The following is a 26,793-nucleotide window of genomic DNA, read 5'->3' as shown; positions in this document are numbered from 1 at the left end:
TTTGAATTACGCAGATTAAGTATAATGGCACTAATGAAATCACTGTCAGTTTATAGAGGTGTAAGATGGAGAATAGATCCTGCCCCAAAACCTAACCAGTACAAAACCATGATCCTATCAGCAAAGGCTGAGCTGCTTTCTGTACACTATTGTTATTTTGTAGATTACATTGCTTTCAAATTGCACAAACTCTTTTTTTTTTTTTTCAGTTTTACTAATTTAGCTGAACCTAAACATTTAGGCTGTAAATCTGTATCACTAAATATTCTCTGATTGCTTAAAATCAGATCGAGAACACGCATTACATTTTGAAGCTATTCTTAAATGAAATAAGAATAGTATTTATAACGCATCATCACACCTGATGGTTTATATAATGAAACTACTCATTACTTCGGATTTTCATGAAGTTAAAGAAAAAAAATCTAGTCAGTCTCCTCTTTTTGCTACCCATCCTAATTACTTAATACTTTCAATAGTCATTCCTTAGATCTTTTCATCCAACCTGTAGCAATGAGGAGCAAGGCAGCCCATATTAATCTCATTCAGGCATCACTTACTGCCACTTATATAATTGCATTCTAGACAAGCAAAAGGGTTTTGGAGTCTGAAAGTCATCAATATCTCATTTTTAACTGTGCTCCAGACATGAGGAGCATCACTGTGCAGGGCGAAGAATAAAGCCAGCATTAGAAATAACAATTTGGCCTTTGGTCTGTTACAAACCCATCTCTACTGCAAGGTCTGATGTTCACTATAGCTCTAAAAATAGGTCTCTGAAGCATGAACCCCAATTAAAGAGCTGCTAAAAAGGAAAAAGAAAACCCACACCAGAGAATAGTTACTGCAGATTATTGGAGGTAGTAGTTTAGGAGTAAATCCAGCCCTGATAGAGTTCCAGCAAAATGGACATGCTCGAGGTGGCCCTGCTTGAGCAGTGGGCTTGGACCAGATAACTTCCAGAGGTCCCTTCCAAGCTCAGCCACTCTCTGATTCTGTGAAAATCAGCTACATTTGTTCACTAAATCTCTGCATTCTGATAAAAATAGTACAATGAAGTTCCTATAGCTTACAAAATCCCTACATTTCATATTTTAAAAACTAGCTAGTAAGGGAGCAGTTCCCTATATTATACGTGACTCAGTCAAGTTTTACTTTCCCCCGTGCATGCTGACTTCATGCACTATGTTGGACTCTCCAGGCTACGATCCTGACAGCATCTCTAAAAAACAGGCTCCCAAATTCCACCAGGTGAGCGCACATGCCCATGGTCAATCTGCTAATAACGTATGTGCCTGACTCAGGTCTCAGATCTGTGACTTCTTTGTAGGGCAGCTTCATGTCATAATCATACAAAGCATCTTTGAAACAGGTAGTGTTTTGAAGAAAGAGATTTGAATAATTAATTCTGTCTCTATAAGCCCCCCCCCCCCCCATCCCTTTGCAAATTAGCACATTATTTAGTGCTGCTGGAGCTCCAGCTTCCCTGGCCCCTCTCTTACACCATGCATGGGCAAGCCCCATGCCTCTGCACAGCCCTCCCCTTCTGTCTGCATCCTCAGAGCAGCAAGCAAGTTTGTTCTAGAAAGCCACAACAGTGGAAGAGCAATGCAATGAAATTTGAATGTTCAATTAACAGGCTGGGGAAGATTCACCAGCTTTTGGTCATATTCTTCCAGTGCCTATGCCTGCCTCTCTCCCCAAGACAGTAGGAGTCACCTGAAAGACATTGTTACGATATAAACCAGTTAGTACCTAAATCAAAAATAGCTTTTATTAGCTGTCATTTTAGAAGGATACCATTTCAGCTGCTAGGTCTTACAAGGACCCTTATGTTTATGAATGTACTACAAAACCCTGAAACAATTTATGTTTATTTATGCCCAGAAGTTGCTATAAATAAATAAAAAATACTTCTAAGACATGCAACCACTTTTCTCCAGCAGCCTTCAAAAATCCTCAGTATTTTAATTGAAGATGCTTTTTTTTTTTATTTTTTTTAAGCTGTATATGCAATTATTTTTGTAGAGTGGCACAAATGTAAGAGAAAGAAGTTGAAGGCAAAAATGTTTGCTCAGTTCAAACAGCATCGCATGATGCTACATTCAGGATGGCATGCCTTTGAAAAGGCACAGTCAGAAATCTGAAGGTTTCAGTATATTCTTCATCTAGTATCTGTTTTGGATAGGACTTACAAAAGCGACTTCACGCTTTGATCAGAGGGGTATATTTAGAAAGGACTACATGAGCCAAATGATTTTTCCAACAGATTCCTGCCTTGTTTTCTGTCCACTGACTATCCAAATCGGTCCTCAGATGGTGATAAATGAAGGGACTTGCTTTAAAAAGCAATAGCCCATCACTAATCAGATAAAACAAGAGATATTATTTATACTGCGCTCTCATAACTTCAGAGGCCTTGGTTTCTCAAAACACTGCACTCGTCTCTAAAGTTAGCGAGACTTAAACAAATGCTGACATGCTTTGCTGAAACATGGCCTTGAACCAACATTCAAATTAAAAAAAAAAAAAAAAAGAAAAAAAAAAAGTACAGAAGACACCAGGCACCCTTTGAGTTTTATTCCTACTTAATGGACAGGCAGGCGCAGGAATAGAAAAGGAACGGGATGGGAACGAGCAAGGCGTTGGGAATACGATTCAGAGATCTGTTGCCAACATCTTTCGTGATACTACTGGGCCCTGCTTATTTAAAAAAAAAAAAAAAGGTATCTAAATCTATTATGGTAAGTAATGAACTCTGTCACACTACAATGACTAGAGGATGATCCTTGCAGAAACCAAAGGACTATATCTTACATTTTTTAATCAAATGGTGTGTGGTCTGACTACCGTGTTATCCAGTTCTCCAGTGCCCGAAGTTGCACAGAGTATCTCGACTGCTGGGGATTTGCTGTCTGCACTCATATTGCTGACTGCTACAGCTTGCGAGGAGGACTTCCAACACAACAATAGCAATGATAAGAAGATGGTTGAATGAGATGGGGTCTTCAAAGAAGTCAATGTTGGTTTCTACTGACCAGAAAGTTAAAATTTCCCATCTACTTGAATGCAAACAGAATTAAATTGGCCTTAAGAGCATTGCAGAGACCTGATCTGGACCATCAATCTTTGGATATTTTTTTCTTTTGCTGTGTCTCCTTAGTCTTCAAATCCCCTGAATTCATGTAAAAACAGCTTTAAATGTGTTGTCTATTTTTTCCCCTTCAGTTTGTTTATTAATTTGTTTGTTTTTAAACCTTTTTAATAATCTTACTTAGCAAAATGAACAAGCCCCTAGAAACTTGTCTAAACAAATTAAAACACGGGTAAGAAATGTAAAAGCTAATGTACAAATAGTACCAAAAAGAAAAAAAATGTTCTCGCAGTCTGTGTTACAAGAAGAACTGAGAGCACTTTCAAACCATGTCTTGCACTGAAATAAAGCAGTGATTAATACATCAAAAAGCGTTCAGTTGCTCTGAAAATCAGACTATTTTAAAAATTATTTCTAATACTTACATCAATATCTTGGCACACGGAAATCACTTGAACTATTTATTTCAGTGGAGCAACATTCTGCAACAGCCTGAGGATGTGACCCGTACGAGGTCTATTATTTCATTTGGATTTAACCAGATAGAACAGCTTTCAAAGCGCATTACTTTAAAGGATGGTTTGATATGAACAGCCTAACTTTATTAGAGGCTCAGCTGATTCAGAGGCACAGAAATAAGGCAACTGAAAATCCCCCCCCCAGTTCTTGGATAACTTCAGTGCTGTATAGAAGCAGGAGGCTGATGAGATGCCGATAAGTAACAACTAGTGTTAGCGGAAGGAAATGGGTCCTGTACATTGTCATGAGCAGATTTTCTAGCTTTTTCATACACGGATATTAACATTCTAAATGAAAGCAGATTTGAAAGCCCAAACCACGGAAAACTCAAGTATTTACAAGTGCTGTAATCCTGATATTTAAAAAAAAAAGATGACTCCCTGCTCATCTCAAGCCTTCCCAAGCTTTCATGACAGACTGGATGAGAAGTTTCTTAGCTTCCCATTCCATCTACGTGCCCTTTGAAGCACAGCTGGGTATGGTTATTAAACAGTTCCCACCTTTAACAATCAAAAATCCAAAGACCCATTAAATTGATAAAGTGAAAGACGACAACCTTAAGTGTGAAACATTAAAAAAAAAAAAAAAAAGTTGCACTCTTGACTAAAGCAGGCAGAGTTACTTACAGGGAAGGCTAATCCATTCGACCTGCTAAAGCTGTATTTCACATTTGATTAAAAACATGCCACTCTAAGTACACAGAAAAGGCTGGAAGATGACGGAGTTGGGCCACTGCTGCTCCAGCCAATATTTTCTGTGAACTTGTGGGGAACTGGCAGAAACATTAATCTTCTTTCCATCCCCTTTCCCCCCACCATTAAATCCGCTGCTAGGAAAACACTCTCTTGTGATGCCCATGGGGAAGACGTCCCTGCTGAGACAGGATAAAAGACTTACATGACTGTTACTAGCCTGTGTGGGTCCATCAGTGGCTCATATCCAGGAAAGCAATCTTATACTCTGTTGATCTGTGAAAGAGCCCTCTACAGATCGTAAGTGATGAGCGAGCCCCGTCTAGTTCCTGTTAGAAATGCACCTTTGCCAGATAAACATGCTACTGGGTTTCTGTGGCTGTAGTTTACTGGATGCTGCTATCACTGTGATCACAGAGAGGTGAAAAGATAGAAAGGATTGTGGACAAAAATAGAACAATTTTTTCTCTCTTTTTTTCTTTTTTTTTTTTTTTTTTAAGAATGCTGTATGCATTCTTAATTCTCCTTTCAATCCCTTGGCGTTGTAGGACGTTAAATGCACTGGAAATTTAAATTGGCATCCAGCAACCAGATCACTGAAAAAAGAAATGCAGCAGACTAGAAAATGAAAGAAGAAGCCAAAAGGCAAAAAGAAGTCTAAGCAGAGCTCCTGGCATATTTCCCCTTTCTCTCCCCTGTTTTGCAAGTCACACTATTTTCTAATTTGCAAGGAAAGAAATTAACCTGTAACAGAATGTCACAGTCCCTGACACTCAACAGGGGTTTATAGCATTTAAGCCTCGGTAAAAATTAATCCTATCGTGTAAATAAGGTGGATTTTCTTAATGATATAACGGGGCCAGTTCCTTTTCTTGTATTAATTCTCCTGAGCAATGGAACCTATTTTACAGGCACTAGAGAAACTTTTCCCACCACTTGAAATAAGGCTTTTTCTTTTACTAATGGAGTGCATCTGGGTCACTTCATAATTTAACCCCTTGTTGTATTTCCAAGGCCTCACATCTCTCAATACGGTGTTGTACTGTATGTGTTTATTACCATGTAGTGTTGTCTCACTTAGAAAGTGAGAGTCATCAGTGTATTTTAAATATCTTGTCTTTATACTTTAGAGGGTGCATCTCAAAATTAAGAAAAGTTTTACATTCATTAGGCATACATTAGCAATGTCAAAAAACAAACCAAGAGATCAGGAGGCTGTGGAGATTGCCTTGTCCTAAGACACTGTCCCATCTAGTCTGAAATTGGGTCGGTATCCCAGTTAGAAAACACAGTTCACCTATATACACCTTACTGCCTCCAAATGCCTTCAATCTGGTGCTTCTCTGAACAGGTAAGATTCTACCATTATACATATATTTATTTTTGAATGATGTTACTGGGAATGTGTATGACCAGGTACATCTGTAGTGAAAAAAAAAATAATTCAAAAATATTAAAACCGCACATTCCTGGCATGAAAGAATAAGATTCAAATGTAAGGATCTCATGGTCATTCTGCACTGTTTCAGGAAAGCACTACATTTTTGCAGATTCTCAGAGCTGGAATAATCTAGCCTAGGGCAGAATCATCTTCTGCTTCACCCTGTTATTTAATTAGGCAAACATTAACAATGGGACCAAAGAAAGCAGCATCTGGGGAATCTCAAATATGTAAAACATGCCAGAACTGCAAAAATCTCTGTTGTAGGGCTTTAAAATACAACTAAAAGAATAAAGCCTTCATATGAAACCACCCTGAAAAAAAGCCAGCCTATGAGATCTTCTTCTCTTGTGTATGTCTGAAGTTAATGTCTAATAATTGTTTAAGGATCTATTGGACATAAAGTTATCACTGCTTGCAGGGATCAATGATACAGAAAAATGTCAGGTCTCATGACAGCAGTTATGACATCTTTTGGTGCTGTATGTTTTAGTCCCCAGTGGTACACTGTCTGCTGCAAAGGTCTTGATTTTAGGAGGTAGTCAAAAAAAATCTAAAAAAAGTTAAGACCTCCCCTTTTTTTCCATAAAATAATTAAATGGTTGTGAGTGACATCCAAGATTCACTGAGCAAAACAGAGTTTTCAAAAGCACTTGGGTTGCTAAATCTTCTGAGAGGCTGAAATCTGTTGGTCGCGATTGGGGTGAGGGCCCCCTAAATGCAGTGCAATACTGTGGGATAAAGTCAGTGGAAGTAGTGTTTTGTTCTGAAGATGTGATGAACTAACAAAAACAGTGCAAAGGGAAACCAGTGAACAAAACCGCTAAGGGGAAAGGGCAGGAATTATTCATTTTGATTTGCAGTGTTTCTTCTCATGAGATAAATTTAGCCCATTACATCCCACATCCCATTCTTTTTTTTTTTTTTTTTTTTTTTAATTTTACAAGAAGAAACAAAGGGGAAAAAAAGTTTTGCATCGTATTCTGATTGACTGTAGGCCTCTTGCATTCACAGCATCAACACATGAAGTTCCACCACTGCATATTATGAGATGAAAGATAACCGTGGGTTTCCCACATGCTACTTCAATATTATTCATAAAATCCTAGCTTCACCACTTCCCAGACAAACTGCATTGCAATACCTGAGATATCACTGGGTCTTTTTATGTAGTTTTCATTGCTCAATGATCATTTTCCTCTAGCTTGTAAAGATTATCTATGTGTTCATATTCCATAATTCTATCTTTCAGAGCTATAAGGAGTTTAATTTTGATTTTTTTGAAACCAACTTCATGAAATCTGTTTGACCATAAAAGCTAATTAGCAAAGATTCTCAGTGTTAATCATGTGCAATAGATTATAGCTGGAGGATGCAAAAAGTCCATTTCTTCCATAATAACTGCTGCATTTCATCATCACAAGCTACACAGCAATGCAAAGGTAATGGCATCTTTATTTTATTTTATTTTTTATGATGGGATTCATCAATACCATTATCCATTTTCAGATTTTATTCTTCCTAACATCTGCTAGTAATATACAAGGAAAGTCTCTGGAGAATCGTACAATCGTTTTCAGATGCTAGCACACCGAAAATAAGGATTTTGAGATCCCAAGAAACATTAATGGCACGTAGCCTAATAATACAAACATTAGTTCCGTCTTTGACTTATTCACATTACAGGCATTTAAAAAGCCCTGCTAAAAGCAGCGTAAGGCAAGGCAGTTGGCTCTGTTCTTTGATGCAAGGGAACTTCTGTGTTCTGCAAGCAGCGTGGCCTGAGCAGAAAAGCTGGTTTGCTCCATTTGTGCCAGGCTGATGAACCAGCTTTCTAGGAACATTCAAGGAAGAAAAGCCCGAGGACAGCACGTGATACAGCTTGCATCCTCAGGGACAAACAAGTTTAAGCGGGTAATAGCAATATGATTCCTGTCTGACTTCCTGTCTGAAAGTAAAAACAAAGAATAATGCTGTATTGATCGCCATCCTTCCGTGGCTTGGATGGCCCTTGGTGACTTAAGGATCTAAAATCATCTAGTACTAGTTGACCTGAAACTGCCTTTCTCATTCATAAAGTCCAGCGCAGTCCAAATCTGCAAACTTTGGTGACCACCTTAGTACCGAGTAGGGAAAATTCTGGGAAGCTTCACTATCAGACAATTCACATGTTGCTTGCAATCAATTCTTTTTATTGTTTGATATTTCCAAAGTACCATCAGTGTTCTGCACCAGCAGGTAAAGGCAGGAAGAAAAGCTTCTTGTCACAAAGAGATTGCCATTTAGATACACTGTGTACTGACAAAGGAGAGTGTAATGGGAAGCAAAGAGTGAGCAGAGTAATTGAACGATGCATTTAAGCATACATTTTGTTATCTCTGTGGGGTTTTATGTTTGTTTTCTTCTTGACTTATTGAATTCGGTGTTCATACTTTTCAATCATTCATTAGCTAAACAGTTCTCTCGTGGTTTGCCTGGATTAGGAAATGAGGACTGGGACAAGCTAAAACTAGGAAAAAGGTGGATATTTTCTTAAGCGGAGGCAGCTCACATCACTTCTGGAACACCTCTCGCTACTTACTCATTAGCATTTACCACAGAGCTGCCTGATGGAAGCTATACTCCGCAGAATTAGTTTTTTTCTTAACACCAGTGAAGCCTGTACAGACAAGATGGTTTGCTGCAGACATTGCAAATTGGCCAGCCAAAACTCAGGCAACCAAATCATTAGGATTTGGAACATAAAGAGAATCTGGGCAAAATCTGCCTAATTAACTTGATAGATCATGGAAATGGGTGATCCTTTTAGCATCTCTCAGTCCATGAGAATTTATTCTGTGACACAGCATAATGGAAAGAATTAAGGGAAGGATTTTATTTTCTCCCCATAAGGAGTCAAAGGACAAATATGTACAATCTATTTTATATGATTTTAAACCTCTTCAAAGAACGTGTCCAAACCCGAACAACTAACTCCCCCCCTCACCCCGTAGCAATGTCCATTTCTCCCCATTGAGGAGTAATCAATCCATCTAACCTATTTTAAATATCTACCTTGGAAAAAGTTATTTGAAAAACTTCCTGCTTTTCTCTGCTGACCTTAAAGGAAATGTAGAACAGCCAGCCCAGATGAGGGCATTTGCAGAGTTGATATCACTATGCAATTAGAATGCGTTGTTTAGGTTTAATCTAATGTCTCAATAAATATTCCATGGGAAACATGGACGAGGAAATGTTACAAGCTCAACAAACGCCAAATCTACACACAGCCTTTCCAGTGGAGGTATTTATTACTTATTCTGGGTAATATTAAATAAAAAATATTTCTGAGAGTGATTTCACCCCATTTTATCACAACAGTATAAGTGAAACTTCTTAGCAAGGCAAGCAAAGATTGGTTGTATGTGGCACTTTTCTTCAATATCTAATACAGAAGAAAAATCTATTAAGAAATCTTAGGGGGATATCCTGAATTAGCAGACAAAGTTGTGCTTGTGACTGTGGACATTATAGTCTGTTGGGGCAATAATCATATCCTCTTGTGTGCTTGTCCCTTATGGGGAATAAAAATATCCCAACCCGTCAACCTAACTCTGGTCAGTTTTCACCACCCCATTATTAGAATTTTATTGCTAATGAAAACAAAATCTAAATTCTAAAAATATAACTACAGCATGCATTCAGGGTCTCCAAGAGCAGACTGAAATCTTGTTAGTCAATATTATTTTTTCCTGTTAGAGCAGAATTCTTCTGCCCTCAGAAATGTCAGCTCAGGTTCAGCTCTGACGTTTCGGCAGAACTACTAAGTAGCCCAAGCTACTTTTTCACATTACATTCAAGAAGCAAGAAGTTTTTAGGACAATACAGGTGATTTAGATACAGCTTAAAATGGAAGAAGATGAAGTCATCTACATTTATATTCACTGCTGATGTAAACCACAGTATGTAACATTTCCAGTTGCTACACAGAAATCTATCTGGACATTTGGTGTACTATCCTGGCCGTACTTTGTTTCAGGGGCCAATTATAACCAGCATCGTGATTGCCATTGTACACGATGAGGTCCTTAACTAGTGCATTACACTATATAAATGGGGAAAAACAAATTTAAAAAAATCCTAAACATTGTTAGATTTATATTTAGGATAACAGTGTCCTTTCAGCTATCCTTGCAACATTTTATTTCAGCTACATCCAGAAGTAAATCAGAAACCGCAGCTATTAGAACATGTTTATCCAACAGGTTTGAGACCTCTTCTTGGAGAATCAATTTAATTAAGTATGAGGGATTTTAAAATCTCATTTCATAACACTTTGTTGGTGCTTTTTTTTTTTTTTTTTTTTCAGGGAGAGGAAAAAATAACTTGCAAAACAAGTATCCCACATTCTGAAAGCTCTTTTTGGAACATATGGTCTTATCCTTCAGAAATTATGAGTTCTCTTGACACAGGCTGTGACAATCAACTTGCATATGAAGTACTGCTATATTCTAATTACTCGGTTATGCCAGGCTTTTCAACAAAACTTTCCCAGAAGTTCCTGTCACTCAATTTTGAATGTGCATTCAGAGATTTGAAGCCTTAATGAGCCTTGATCAAATTAAGTAAAGCCCCCACCCAGCCACTGAAGACAATCCCTGCTAGCTATGCTGAGGGTTTTGGTGATAGCGAGCCCCAGGCAATGAATTCCAAGTCTAAGGTAACTTCCAGAGATTTCAGAAAGCTTCAACCTAGAAACAAAGTCTCCCATGGAAATGGCATCAGCACACTCCCATCTCCTAGGAACAGATGGATCCATCACATAAAGCTTTGTGAAATGAGAAACAAGCCAGACTGGAAGCGTGGTACCGTATTACAAACTCTGCTTGCATTTCCTCAACACCTTCCTATAAAAAGACTCATTATCGACATTATGTAAATACACTGCATTGGGGTCATCTGATAGTCTCTTAACTTAATAATGGAGTGAATTTGGCTGGTGTATTAGCTTATCTCTGGCCTGAGATGGGCTAGTCCACATGAGTAGCATTTTAAATCTAAATGTGAATTTAGCCTGAATGGAATTTGCATCTCTTTCACATCAACTCTGTACAACTGCAAATCCCATATTTTAAAGAGCTGCGCCCAGTCACTTTTCAGTGCACAGTTTCTGATTTTGTCATCTCTCTGCCCTTCCCTTTCTAAAATTGAAAGCTTCCTTTCCCAAGTATGCATAGAAAATAAGATATTTACCGTGATAAGCTCAGACAGCTCTCTTCAGCACAGCAAACTACCTAAAGCCTATACGGCACCCTAGTGAAATATAACTACAGTGTAGGGCTGGGCGTAATAGGAATATGCCTCATTTCATAGGCTATGCCCTGGCCCATGGACTGTGGCTGCAAAACACAGTAGGCTTTTCTGCCTCTCTCCGAAAATCAGTGCAGCAAACTGGATCCACAGACCTTCATGGGTCAACAGCCTCCAAACCTCCTGCTCTGCAAGGTGGAAGTAGATCCTCCGAACACACTGAGTGGATCAGCACAGAAATAATTCCAGCCCGTGGCCAGATATCCATCCTGGGGACCTGCCAGACTTCCCACTCAGGCAATCCATTTTTAAAGACAGGGCCTTATTAGCACCTTACAGGTCTTGAATTACTTTGCTGAATCTTTCTAATGAGACAGCAATCTGTCCCAGGGTATTAGGGAAGTAAATGATAGATTTTTACTTTCTGATTGGATTTCACATGTGTATTCAAAGGTTAGGTGGATAATAGCAAGCTTGAGCACAGGAAAACTTACCCTGAGCAGCTGTAGGCTACAACACACGCAGAGACAGACTTGCAAATTCTGGCTTTTTGTCCTGGCAGAAAATGAGGATCTTTTTTTCTGCCCCGCAACAGGCAACAGCCACAGCATATACCTTCTGGTTTGATCAGACCCACGTATAACCTTCAGCCCTACATTTTAGAGCTTTCTGTAAATACTCACACCCAACCGAAACAAACTCTGAACACCTACACCACCTCTTTTTCTCTGATAAAAGACTCTAATGAAACCAGTTCTGCTGGGTGCATTTTTTAAATGCATTTTTCTAGTTTTGCTTCCCAATTTGCAAGCCATATCAAGAAATGACAATATCTTACTCCCAGAAAGATAACTAAATATCTTTCACTGACCAAAATATTCATTAATGTCTAATGCTCAAAACCACACAACAATTCTCACCTTACCATAGTCTTCACTACATCAGCCTCACTTCTGCAGCTTGCCAAATGCTACCACATATTGGGACCTGTACATCACTACACTTTCCCCTCTGTGTGTTATTTCCAAAAAGTGAGAAAAGTAACCCCAGGCTCCCTAAAACGATGGCAGAGACAACAGTGAGTCTTATCCCCCTCAACTTCCCCTGTCTGCAGCATGGACTTTTACATGGGAACCCTGTTGCGTAGGCACCCTTCAAGTCAACAGCGAAAACAGACAGTTTGGGAGAATGATTCATCTCACTCCAATATGGAGCTGTAAAGGACTGTGGGATGGATCCCTTCACCTGGGAGGGTGAGGAACAGTTTCAAAGCAAAGTTGGAATAACAAAAATCAGTGATGAGTCACACGAGCAGGGAACCACATGGAAACACAACTTATCTCCAAGGGAAATGAGGAAGTTTGGATTTTTCACTTCCTTACTAAAAAGTTTAGAATTTATATTTAAATTTTTGATTACATGCATTTCTCCTTTTTTTTTTCTTTTTTCTTTTTTTTTTTTCCCTGTGAACACTCCCCATAGAAAAATACAGTCAGAAATCCTCCATTCATGGATGATCTGCAAAGCAAAAAAGGCATCCTCAATAGCAACCATTTTATGTAAATCGCTACAGAAAGGTTGCACCGAAACTGAGAAACTTCTGCTAGAGGAGCACGGGCAGAACCTCAGCTGTCACCCCTCTTGAATGGTTTGGGTCGATATGGTCTTGACAGCTCCAAGAGCTGGGTCTTGCATGGGTTGTGTGCTTTGATTGTGCCCACAGGGCATAGTGGTTGAAGCATGTCTGAGCTGCTGCTCCTTGCAGAGCTGGTTGGGAGCCATGTGAGAGCATCCTGGTCCTCCAAAGGTGTCCCTGAGCCGTAACATTTGACCAAGTTCCTTTGGTCGATGAGTATAGTGTTTTGTGAAAAAAGACCATAAAAATCTTTCCTAGCCAACCATTTTCCCCTATCATCAAAAGGGCATTCAAAATACAAAACCAAAGTGCTCTTTCTGTACATGTTGATTTTTTTTTGTTTGTTTGTTTTTCAGTGCAGCACTATGTCTTTCCTGAGCTCAAACACTTCTCCAGCTTTACCCAGTAAACTCCTGTCAGCTGAATGCTATCGTGTGGCTGTCCTGCTCTCTTCCCCAGTCATGGGAGCACAAGTCACAGGCTATGGTATTAATCCATGCAACCTCTGCCTAAACCTACAAGATCCACACAAGTTCTGCAAGAAGAAAACCACTAAAAAGCGGAGAAAACTCTCTGTGCCTTTGATACCCTCCATCAATCCAGCAACATTTAGACGACAACATATTGCATGCAGTCACAAAAGAACATACTTTAAATAGTAGACTTGTTACAAATTTGTAAACATAGCTAAGCAATGATAATACCTCCCTTCATGCTCGCTTTTGGAACAGCTGCTGTCACTGTTGCAGACCATCTGCAGATAGGAAAGCAACTTTGTGAATACCTCCAAAATCCCTCTGCTTAATGAGCAGGTAAGGAGGCACAATAAAAACCTGAGCAGCAGCAAGAGATGCTCCTGCTTGTCTGTTCCCACACTGCTAGCTCTTAGGACTAATTTCAAAGACTCGTTGATAAATTGGACCCGGGTTGGTTGAAGTCAACAGTTCCCAGGACTATGTTGCTGAGAACTGCCCTGCAGTTTGTGAAAGCATTTACATAAGCCCAAGAATGATACAGCCTAGTTCAACCACTCTCTTGACTCTTTAAAATTAGTTTAATTTTATTTTTTCAATATAAAGAACAGTCCTTTGCACCATCTGATGATGTCTCTAAAGATCTAAATTCACTGCCTGGCTTATTACTAAGTTTTCCTGAGCTTGGAAACAAAGTTTACCCTCTGGATTTTGATGCAGGGCAAGACCCTGATGGCTTCATGGGGAATTTGGCACAGATGAGCTCAAGGAAAGGGCTGGGATGTGTAGAAAAGTGCTTGTTGTATGGGCAGCAGGAGGCAGCTCCATGCGTAGGAGGTGAGAGAAGGCAGTACGCTGGGAGTGGGAGAAGGCTACAAAGAAAGTCAGCTCAGAGGAGAGAGTGTGGAACATAAGGAATATCACAGTGTGTGGGATGAGATGAGAACAGAGATGTAGGTTTTTAGAGAACTTTAAAACAATTATAGGTTTTTACCATGGGAGGTTCTGTTTGACTAGATCAGAGCTCTTGCTTCCTTGTTACGTGCCTGGAATTGAAGCTTTCTTTGAAAGAGCTTGCTAATACTATTCTATACTTTCAATTAACATTTTATTTAAATGTTTTAAGATAGCTTCCAGATACATTAAAGCCTTACTGATGAAATCTTGAATATAATTTACATATCTAAGCCACATTTGCATTCAATAACAAGACAGCTTTCCAGTATGGAGTGTGCCATCAATAGCCCCCATTACTTGTGTCTTCCTGAATTTCCCTAGCTGCAGCATCCACTTTGAATTCAAAAGACTGCAGATTTAGCTGAAAGAAAGGAGACAGCGATATTATCAGGGATCAGGTATCTTTTCCAAATTTTAGCTTGATACATCATATCAATTTTAACACATGTACTTAGTCCAGCCACAACTGGCATATCTTCAGGAGCTTCACAAGAGACACAAGTCTATTCTTTAATTTAGTATTCCTTTCTGTTAAAAAGAAAGGGAGCATTGTTCCTACAAATAAAACACAAAACGTCTGTATCTTTCCACAGTACATCTCCATGCTTCCCTCAGGGTTTTTTTCATTATAAAATCGTATCTCAGTTATCCAGACTCAGAATCATAAAACACGTACGGGTCCAGTAAGAGACACTGGTGATTGGAGTAGAGTTTTTGGAAAGGCACATTTTGAGAATTTCTGAATGTAAGGACTAGAAAAGATGGTGAGAGAGGCAAAAGATGACTGATGCATCACGTGCCTGAGAGCAGCAGCCCACCAGTGAGCACTACACGGGCAGTACTGGATACGGGCAAATCATCAACCAAGAGAATTGCCTCTGGTTACTCTGAGAGGTTCTTACACTGGAAGAATAATATTAAGGGTGGGCTTGGTGGAGGTTTGTTTGGTTTTGGTTTTGCTTTGGACATTCTGATTTCTCTCATCTTAGAGCTGATGCTTCAACATAAGATTTACGGAGACTATGAATCTCGTAAGCCTTTAGAGAGTCACATGAAACTGGTTTTGATGCATGCAGAATGAAGGAAATAAGGGGAAAAAAGATTTTGTTGTTGCTGTTATTTATCAGTAATCAGTTTTGTGAACTCTCGCCATAGTTCTTTAAAGCTGTGTCTTGTCTTCCAGAATGGAGTTGATCCAAAACCTGTTTTGGGTTTTGGTTCATCAGAAGAAATCGTGACAGCTGAAATTTGGAAGAAAACTGAACATCTATATCTCTCAAAAGAGCAGAATATCAGAAGTCATAGAAGTTTTGAAAACCCTAGAAAAAGAGGCTATAAAGCATCTACTTACTGCTATGAAAAGAGGTTTGCATAGGGGAAGTGAGGATTTTCTTGCAGATATTTATTTCCAGATCTGTCTCTTCTAAACTTTGTCAGCTTGTCTGTCAAAGCAGCTAGTGAATAATGCCAGATGAACCATGGGCTTCCTCCTGAACAACAACTCTCATGCTGCTATAAAGATGCACAGCTTCTGCCACATATTTTTTATTGTCCAACACCCTCTACCAAGGCTGTACAGCATTCCTGAACTTAAAAAAACATCACCTGCTAAAGACCAAAATTCAAAAGTCTGCATTAGAATAGCAAGCCAAACCTGACTGCCACTATTTCAGCACCTGCCTGAGCTCTGAATTTTTCAAATGGGTTAATATCTAAAATGTCTGTTATGTTCCTGCTGCTGTGAGAGAAACTCATGATGGGAATCTATTTCCCATTATGTCACATTCACTACCTGATGGAACTGCTGAAGAAAGTCAGTCACTCACAAGACAAAATGGAAGGTAGAAGAAACAAGGCAGAATCTCTCACTGACTTGCTCTAAACTAAATAGCACCAAAAGAAAGTAGAACTGACAAAATTTTTCTCAGTCATTAAAGAAACTTTTTATTATTTTTTTTTAATTTTACTTGTCGTGCATCGGACTCACTATTTTTACAGAAAAACTTCAAGGAAAATCTAAATTTTCAATTTATAAACTCTGAATTAATTCTACGATGTTCAGAGACAGTCTGGGGTTGTGGCATGAGTTCATGCACAGCTCTGTCAAATCATACCCACTTTAAACCACATCTCACCTTGCAAGTTTTGAAATAGAAGATATAAGGCACTGCTTTAACTGGGTGTTTTTCTTATATGATTTCTTCTCCGATTTCTACATGCACAATATTTTCCCAGGGGATACTATTTTTTTAATCCCAGCTTCAACTCCTGAACTGATATTTCTACAGGCATTCTCTGTAACACAGAGGAAAAACCATCAGCACTGCATCCTTTCTGTAAGAAAAAGCCACAATGAAATGCCAGTTAGAAGTTTCTGCTGCTATGCACTCACAGTGGTTTGAATACTTTCTTTGCAAGTTGGGGACAGCTGTTGAACACACAGCTCTGGACTCCTTTGAAAAACAGGTCATGGGGTGGGGGCTAAAAGAAAAATCAATCAATCAATATATGAAGTACTTTCACTGCTATCATTTTCTGATTTTTTTTTTTTTTTAAATCAGCCGGAACACTTGCAAGCTGCGTGTCACATTTCTTTGATTGCCACCTTTCTCTTCATCTTCCCACCGCTCAGCACCGCAGCCTGCGCTTCAGTCGCCAAGTTTCTGCTGACGCCGAGACCAGCTGCTGCAGCGAGCCCGCAGCTCCGCTGGGGTCAGAGGTGCAATATCTGTGCTGTTATTAGAGAAATTACTCAGTGCAATTTCACAGTTCAGCAGAACAGACTTATTGCTTGTATGCACTGTGTGTGTGTGCCTTAACAAGCACTTAAAAGTTTTTCTGCTTCTGTTCCTTCGTGGAAACATCTATCTTTTAACAGCTTTAGAAATGTTAGTGGGCAAGGTTTCTTTTTCTACTCAACTTTAATAAGGAATTACTACCTTGCGTTTAATAAGGTTTATAAGAGCTGGATTTCTGATCTCTGCTATAAATTCAGAAACAACAAAGTGAACTGTATGTTTTAGAGAAAAACTGAAGAAAGTAACAGGTGGCTTTTTGGTAACGTGATTAGTTTTATTATTACGTTCTAAATATTCAGTGTTAGCAGCAACCATCTCTTCTTGTGAATGCCTTTCCAAATTCAATTGCTTTATCCAAGTTATCTCTGTTTATTTCTGCAAAGGCAGGGCCAGGGAAAAGCAAAGCTATTTCTGCAATACTTTATTTTATTTATTCAATACTTTATTTTGTTTATTCTCAATGAAAATGAGAAGGTCTTTTTTACAGCTGCACAGCCTGTAATGTCAGCTTCAAGCAATCAGCTAATAAAAAACCCTATAGTCACTTTGCAGGTCTAAAAAAAAAAAAAAAGAAAGAAAAAAGAAAAAGAAGAAATCAATTCATGTTGTCACAGTCTATCTAGAGTCATATTGTCCCCAGCCATTGATACAGAATGAGAACATCTGGGGATTCAATTACTCATGACATGAATAATAATATTTCATTTTCGTTAAATAAAAGTTTTTAGTCGCAGGAACTTCTGCTTACTTCCCCATGTGATCCTGGAATGAAAGCTCACAGCACCTGAGACGCGGGAAGCTACAATCTCTTTGGCGTCCACAGATGTATCAGTGCAGGTGCATCTGCACCCCCCAACAGAAAACCTTAATGAGGAAAATAATTTTTGAGCTTCTAGGTAAAAGATGGGCTCCTGAGCTCCAGGCCCTAGCAGATTTCCTAACTGCCACAACTGCCTTTTAAGAGCATGAATTAATAGCCTGCATCAGAAATATGGACTTGCCATTTGAATCTAAGTCTGTGACACCTGCAGCTGTCCAGTATGTTTGATTAACCTAAACCATCTATCTAAATAGTTTTAAGAGATATAAAGGACTTTTTATTATTATTATTTTATTTTAGGTTTCCAGTTTAAGATGAATCTCAGTTCATATGTTTCAAGAGAGTGCCACCAAAACTGAGTTTACAGCATGTAATTTTTTCTTAATCAGGTAGAGCTGCCTACAGTTTTATTGACAAAGTTGGGCTCAAATCAGATGATAGTCATTTTCCAGCAGTGAATGGGCAACAATATTCATGTTAACTTTGCAATGACTTGTGCAATCACATTGATATCTGTGGGACTATTCTCCAAAATGTAGCACACGAACAGTTGTGAGATGAGTATCTTAAAGTCTAGAAGGCAAATACTCAGAAAAGGCTGAAGGACAGTTCTACATTTTTTGTGCTAGGTGAAGCCTGGCACCTTGTTTTCTCCCCTCCTTTCTCCATGCCCATTCATTAAGAACAGATTATGGCAAACAGACATGATTTGCATCCCCTCTACAATATCATGGCTTTGCTGAAGCTTAAGTGTTCCCTGTAGGAAACAGTGCAAAAGCCTTAAAATTCCAAGGGTCGGAATGAAAAATATGTTCCATTATAGCCCAGCTAAGAGAAATGCCGCGCTGGCACTTCGCTGTTGTAGAAGTGCTGCGCAGAGCACAACTTGCAAAATATATCAGGAGAACATGTAAAGAAAGTGGGGTAGGTCCTCAGTGGCTCTGAACTGGCAAAACATCATTGCTAGTAACAGTATCACAGCCCCACTATGAGATTGCTCTGAACACCTGAGATCAGGGCTCACAATTGTCTTCTGCTGACCACAAGAGCTTTAGGGACCGCCTGGTTATAATGGCAAGGTCCAGATGTAAAAATCTGCATCGCCTCATGGGAGGAATCTCAAGTCAGCACCCTCCAAAAATAAAAAACAGTCACCAATTACTGCTTGCAGGTCTTGTGTCTGGTTTTATGTAATGTATCTAGTCCCACTGCGATCATTGCCTTTTAAAAATGTTTAACATTTATGGACTCCAGTAAAAATGTTTTTAATATAATGTAGATGAAGTATAAACTGTTAACCTTGAACACTGGGGAAATGTGCTAGGGTTTTGGTGTTTTATTTTTTACACCTAAATACTTTAGTAAGGATTGTCTAAGTGTTACTAACATAGCAAATCTTTTGGAAGCATTCAAATATTTCCAATTTTTGTAAATGATACAATATATATTATTTCATAAGCAGAAGTGATGCTCGGAAGGCAGAGAATGTTGAAGAGAGAACTAAAACAGTGTCTTTGCTGTCCTAGGACTGTTGGTGCAGGTTTCCTGACATTGTCCCATCAATGTGTCTTACTACTGCCCTTTGGGGACCAACGCTAATGATCACACACACAAAAATCCTGTGTATCAGCAGTTCGTTTCTAACTCTTTACTAGATGTATGATATAAAGGTAAATACACAGACAAACTGGGGTGAGCAGCTGACTCACCAGAGGACCACGCTGCCATCCAGAGGGACCCTGCCAGGCTGGTGAGGAGGGCTGACAGGAACCTCATGAAGTTCCCCTGGTGAGGACGGCTGACAGGAACCTCATAAAATTCAACAAGAAGTGCAAAGTCCTGAACCTGGGGAGGAACAACCACAGGCACCAGGACATGCTGGGGGTACCCAGCTGGAAACAGCTCTGCAGAAGAGGATTTGAGGTCCTGGTAGAGCCCAAGTTGACCATGAGTCAGCAATGTGCCCTTGCTGTTAAGAAGGCTAAGAGTATTTTTGGCTGCATTAGGCAAAGTACTGACAGCAGGTCAAGAGAGGTGATCCTTCCTCTTTGGTGAGGCCACACCTGGAGTGCTGTGTCCAGTTCTGGGACCCCAGTAAAAGAAACACTTGTACATTCTGGAAACAGTCCAGTGGCGGGCCACCAAGATGATCAAGGGACTGTAGCACCTCGCTATGAGGAGAGGCTGAGGGAGCTGGGACTGTTCAGCCTGGAGAAGAGGAAGATCAGGGGGATCTTATCAATGTCTATGAATGCCTGAAGGGAAGATGCAAAGAAGATGATGTCAGGCTATTGCCAGGATAAGAGGCAATGGGCACAAACTGGAACACAAGAGGTTTGGTCTGACATCCAAACATCAGGAGGCACAGCTTTCCTGTGTGGGTGACGGAGCCCTGGCACAGGCTGCCCAGAGAGGCTGTGGGGTCTCCTCCTTGGAGATCTCCAGAAGCCTCCTGGATGTGGTCCCAGAGGTCCCTTCCACCCTTAACCATTCTGTGATAACACTCCAGATCAGTCACATGCCTAACCTACGCTGTAGCAAAAATACTAAGAGAAAGCTCCTCCATGTCAACAAAACACTCCTAAACCTCTGTTGCTGGGCTGTTTCTCCAGAAGCAGATGTGTATACACATTTTTTTCTTTTTTCCCCAAATGTATATTTACGTCTCAACCTATTCCTAACAAGTTTCGTCCTTTCCACTGACTTTGTAAATAATGTTATTCTGATGATCTTAAGTGCTTAAACATCACTCAAACGAAGGGTACACACAAATGACTAACTTGGTGAATGAGTATTTTGAGTAGAAAATGAAGCTGGGGGAAGGATTTGTATTTTTAAGGTTGTCCCTTTTGCTGTTTCTTACATCGGATTGACCTCTCAAAACCCATCCATACCGGTCCCTTTCTCTATCTTCATTCAAGTTGCCGTTCAAAGTCTCATTTTTTGAGCAAACCCAAGAAATACTATTCCTGTGTCAGTCAAATCTTCTCCCCACACCAATGTAAATTTAACTTAAACCAGTAAGATATTGCAGCGCTATTAAGTGGAACAGATAATGAACCTAAATAACTGCTCAATCTTATTAGTGTAGCCCTCATATACCTTCCATTTTTCTTCAAGCCCTGCTGCTTAGCATTCATACTGCCTGATTTGAGACTAAAATTAGATTATAGGAATGCGTGCTTTTTACAAGAGGTCTTTTATTTGTTCCATAAAGTATTTAGCACTCTTTAGGCACTATATAAATAAAAATAATCACGATCTTGGAATTCACCTTCAGGAATGGAAATGAAGAGATCTGAGTCCCTTCATTTCTGCTGCACATTATCCTCATTGGGCACGTATGGATGGCAAGGCTTTGTAAGACAAGTTAAAAAGAAGCTTGGAAGTCTGGTAAAGGTGAATAACAGAAAAAAAAAGTAAAAAAAAAAAGTGAATGTGTGTCTAGTTTCAGAATTTTACAATAGGGACAATAGGGATTAAAAATAAAAGCCCTACCTGACTTTTAAGATAAAGATCTGCTGTCAAATTTGTCAAATTCATTAATGTTTGTGAGAGATGCTAACGATTGCTGGTGAAAAATGGTGGTGGGTTCAAAAGCCAGGTCATTGAGTAAAATCACACTCATTTTAAGATGAAAAAGCTATGTATAATTAGGAGCCATTTCAACACTGTAAGCAGTGATTTCTGAAGGCTCTGCACACCGAAAACAGCTACCTGCCTTCTGGGTCAGAGCTGTATCAAGTCCAATAATCACTTTTTCTGACTTTCCCCCTCCTTCCCAGGGTCTATATTTAGGACTTAAGTACCAAATATTGAAAGTTTTTGAGGTTAAGGATGCCAATGTCCTCAAAACTCCAGTAGGCATCAGTTTATGTCATTTGCCGCTTTAACACTTCTAAAACTCAGTCTGCTAGGACTCACCTTAAATTAAAGCTATCATCAGGTGAAACATCTAGTCTACGCTATTCCCCCAGGCTCTGCTTTCAGACAGCAGAGAAAGAAAAACAATTCCCCAAGGTTACTCACCCTGTCCTGAGATAACGCACCTATTTCTCTTCATTTCTCCCCTGGTTCTTTAGACTGAGGACGCTTATGATCGCTAAATTTAGGCAATGTGAATCTTACAGTTAGTACCTTCATAATTTTTGAATGCAAGTCATCAGTAAGCACATATGGATAATCACCTCTATGCTCCTTAGACTCCTCTTAAGATTTTAAAAATATCTCTTCAGAAAGGGATCAGATTGCACATAAGTGCATATTAAGATTAACATCGGCTGTAAAAAATATATATATATATTTCAAAAGGGAAGTAAAACGACAACAAAAATGCCGACAGCTACCAGAAGCAATAACTCCATGTCACATTTTCATTATATTAAAGCTTTACTTAAAAACAAAAATCAGAATAGTAAAGAGACAACACTTATATTATTCTTTCAGAAAAGCAGATTCACTTATAATAATATCAAACCTGTTACTATCCCAAATAATTACTGTTGTTTATATTACTGCACCTCAGAAGGACCAAACAGCATCAGGGCATTCCTATACAACATGTATAATAGGCAGTCCTGCCTGCAGTACAGAAAAACAACTCAAAGGTTGGATGAAAGTATTATTTATAAATAAGCATCTGAGGCATAGAAAAAGGTCAAATGTAAGATTTTTTAGTGATTAGTTACATTTGAGTCTCAATTTAAAATAATGATTTTCTTCAGAAAGTGGCAGGCTTCGAAATTATGAAAAAACTGCTCTTTGAGACAGTTGACTCCAGAACATTAAATATTGAGGGTTGGAATCTTTTTCTTTTCTTTTTAATGATGTGGTTTCAGAAAAGATACAAGATGATATAATTTCCAAAGACTAACTCTGGTTAGCAGCATACAGTTTGACATTCAAGAGATTTTAATGTTATCAGCTACCACTGCCTGCCACCTGGGATGAGCAACATTTTCTTGACCTATTATTTATATGCCTTTAAATTAAATTGAGTTTTGAGAAGGGATTTGGAAGTAGAAAGCAGAATGTCTCCATTTGCAGAGGGGGTCACAAATGGACTACACCAAATCCCTGCTTTATATAAAGATGAATAAAACTTTAGCAAATCTTGTATCAATGTAAGGAAAATTCTGTTGTAGACCGGGAGAGAGAGACGTATAGTGTCAGTGAATGGGTGTTGAAGCCTGACATCACTAGCAAAGCAGCACTGGTGACATGAGCGGACATCCATCATATACGAAGCACAAGAAGAAAAAGGTATAACCTCATGTTCTCAGAGTGAGAGAAATTGCTAGGCAGAAGAGCTCAACCAGAAGGGGAACAAAAGACCAGACAGAAACTAACCCCAGCTCCTTTGTCCCTGCAGTACTCATGAAGATAGCAACCGATCTGGATTTAGTCCATACCCCTATTACTGTCAGAAAAAAAAAAAATCCTTTTCATTTCATAGTAATTAAAATGCTCATGGATGTTTTATTAACTCACTCTACAGAGCCACATAGATTTTATAATTCATCCAAGCACTTACAAGTAGTTACTTGGGTTAGGCTGTCAAGACAGAAATGATTCAAAACCTTGTGTACTTAGCTCCTTGGAAGACATATCATTCCCTAACACAATAGTATTAGAAAGACTGCTGACAGTTAGTGATCAAGAGATTTCATTTTGCTTGTCATATGGTGGGTTGTCAATTCTTCTTTTTCCCTTTAGGTAAAAGCTTAGTTGCATTAGATTTAAATAATGGTGAAGTTGCAGGTTAACATTTTTCAGAAGTACCAAAGTGACTTCAGTACTCAAATTCTATTTTGAAAACGCTGTAGACATGCAGGAACATGTCTCTACAGTAAATGAAACTTAGACACCATTAAACAAATCTATGGAAGAGTTAAGAATCAAGCATCAAATCAAGAGGGCTTAAAGTTTGTACCCTACTCCAGACCGCTGCCTTAAAATATATGAAGACTACAAATTATTATAAGAGAAGCTAACGATTTAAATTTCCACGCTGAATGTAACTTTTTGGCACATCAATTTATCCTCGCTGTTATATTCTATTGCAGATTTCCTCCCACCCTTCCAAAAAAAAAAAAAAAATCAATAACAATTCTAAATGGCCTTTACCTCAAAATCCAAGTTTTACTGAGTTATGCTCAAGATTTAAGCAGGGGCTGCATAGATGATCTTTTTTTCTTCCTATGAAAAATATCTATGCAAATTATTTGTTGATTTTTTTATTTTTTAATCAGTAAATAAGAAAAGCCTGGAAGAGGAAGTGACCATTTAAACTTTAATCCCCCTGAGTAAAATGCAAAATTGAACAGCTACATAAAAAATGAAAAGTAAAACAAATTTTACTTCTGTTATCATTACTAACCTAGTATTAAGTAAATAAATAATCCATGTGGTTATTCTATATTTAAAATATTTGTTCTTCTTTAAATATAAAGTACCTTTCACAGAAACAAACAGAAGAGGTTAGAGACTGAAATCATTCCTTTGATATTGAAGCAGAGCGTTTTCTCATTTAAGCTCCAAACATCATCTCCCTTGTGCCCGCAGGGCTTTGCACTGTGCATGAGCACTCCACCTCACTATATTACATCTCCCCGGACATTGTACCGCTCCTCTCACTGGCTTGGCTCAAACACTGGTCTATGAAGGGGTGGTTGCTAGCTTGGTTATAACAAGTCTTTAGGAGCTTATCTTCATTCATTAATTGTTCTGCATCATGCATAATGGTTTTTTTCTCAATTTAAGGTATATATACTTTTAATAATCTCAGTTTGGTCTCCTATTGCATGTGCTGAGTATATAACGTGGAGAGCAAATACAGTTTGAAATAAGACTGCCATAGCAGCTATAGAACATCTAAAAGAAAAAAAAAAAATAGGCCAGACCTTTATTAAATTTTAAAGTATGCCTTCGCTACACTCTTGTAAAGATCCAAATAGGGTATTCAAATCTCTAGAGATCACCAGTATAATTTCTTTATCATGTTCCATTTAAAATTTAATTATGTAGTCTACAACAAGAAATATCTGAGTACTCTAAATAGGTCATGCAATGAACAACTTAATATTATTATAAAGTTTTCCTTGTGAAGATCCTTTCTTTGATGTGCTGTTGCACACAGAAAGCCTTTCTTCGAAAAAACAGTATACATTCACAGATATAATAATGTCATTTAATATAAAAATTGTAAGGCTTCTTTATCATATTTAAAGTTTAAATTTTCAACTCCTTCTCTAGTCAGAGCTTCTTAAAATCATCAGAAATAACTGGTAAATTAGAACTGACACAATATAATTGTAGAGAATATTGTTATATCTTTCTATAGGCAAAGTTAATCTATTAGGTTTCCTTCTAAATGATGCCCACTAACTCAAATTTTTCCACTTCTTCCTATGAATGAAACACGTTCTTCAGCTGCAAAAAGTAAGGTAATTTCTTCTTGCTTTTAGATAAAATCATTAGAAACCAATCAGCAGTATTTCATGGAAAATGGCTACACTAAAAATATAGTATACCGTTTTCCAAGACACTTTGTTATATTTGCTTTTTTATTTTTATTTTTTAAAAGCACATAAAGACCCTAATCTTGGTTACTATACAAGAGAAATCTTTGCCTGTAAATTCTGACTACTTACATAGCTTTCTGGTTACAACCCCTTAACTTCTCTTTAGTAAAACAACTATGTAAAATTCAGAACTTTGATTTTCTGCCCCCCCCCCTCCCCCCCCCCCCTTTTTTTAATGGCAACAACAACAAAGTAATTTCACCAGTGCCTAAATCTCTCTGGCTGGCAGACAAAATACTCCAAGTACAGACACAACTGCTCACACATGGCTTCCAATATGAAGACCCTTTCACCAGGTTTACAAATATTTGAAATGTGTTTGATCAATCTTGGGACATAAATATATCCATGAGCCATTACCGCCCTGAGAAAAGGCATCATGTTTGGCTGCATAAGTGAGAGCTGGATTTCTAGAAATACAATTTTTTTTTTTTTTTTTTTTTTTGCCCCATTGGACCAAATACAACTAGCAGAGTAACTCTGGAAAAGTGGTTATTAATTTCATCATTTCAAGGTGCAGCAACTAAGATTTTATATGATATAAAGTAGCTTCAGAGTAGGGGTGTGGTAGGGAAGTTGTGGCATGGTAGGGAATATTAGTTTCACAGTTACAAATTAATAACAACAAAATGGTTCACTTAAAGTTTCAATGAAGAACATAAAATATTATTTTAATACATCATAAGAGAAGATTAAAAGCCGTAGTGAACGGCTTTCTTAGAGAAATGTGAATTTCTCTAAGGTGAATCCCAGGTGAATCCCAGAGAAGAGCTGAGGACCAGCCAACCTGCACACAGCTGTAAACATTTATTTTAAATCTAGACAAGATCATTGGTTTTAATATTTATAACATAATTACATTGCCTTGTGCACAGTGTTTGTACAATCTGATTTTTACTTGCGACATCTTGCCACAGTTGAAATTAAAGCCTTGTGGTAATAATTCAAAAAACACATTTAGGCAATCATTAATGGCAAGTATGAAACTGGATGTTTATTCTAGCACCTGGATCTCTCATTTTAACTTTAATTTAAAGTGGAATTCATTTCAGCAGTACAAGGACTGCATGTTTCCAGTGTATTAGTCATATAATACCTAACCAATTAGGGGCATGTAGTCAAACTGGAAATATTTTAGCACTAAAACCAGTAAAAAACATTCCAGATCAAGGAGACAGATCAAGGAACGGCTACTCTGTTGAATCTCTATTTCCTTTTTCTTTGTATTTGAAGAATTGTGATTCTTTTGCACAGAAAATGAATAAAATCTTGTTTTAGGTAGGCCTGGCAATTGGTCAGCACTTCAAATGCTTGGCAAAACTTCACAATCATATTTTTGCTTGCACAATCAAATGATGGTAAGTAATAAAAAGAATCTAATGAGTGAACAACCGACATAAATCAAACAAGTTTGTAGTCACAGAACAAGGTAATACATTACAGGGAGTGGCATAAATGTCACATTCAGTGGAAATCTGCATTTATGCAGCT

At 38.4% G+C, this 26,793-nt stretch overlaps 1 protein-coding gene and 1 long non-coding RNA gene across 6 annotated transcripts in view; both read right to left on the bottom strand.

The window, feature by feature from the left end:
- CELF2 (CUGBP Elav-like family member 2) overlaps positions 1-26,793 on the bottom strand; it is a 568,240-nt gene that overhangs the window by 282,643 nt on the left and 258,804 nt on the right. The gene's annotated exons all lie outside the window — the stretch shown is intronic.
- LOC310892271 lies at positions 193-25,461 on the bottom strand. The gene is made up of 2 exons (XR_014578008.1): positions 19,529-25,461; positions 193-19,490 (listed from the first exon to the last, which is right to left on the bottom strand). It is a non-coding gene; the product is annotated as an uncharacterized lncRNA (long non-coding RNA).

The sequence above is a fragment of the Anser anser genome (genome assembly GCF_964211835.1).
Source record: "Anser anser genome assembly, chromosome: 1".
In the NCBI taxonomy this organism is placed as follows: Eukaryota; Metazoa; Chordata; class Aves; order Anseriformes; family Anatidae; genus Anser; species Anser anser.
The sequence above is the reverse complement of the archived record's forward strand: the minus strand, read 5'-3'. Positions and strand labels throughout refer to the sequence as shown.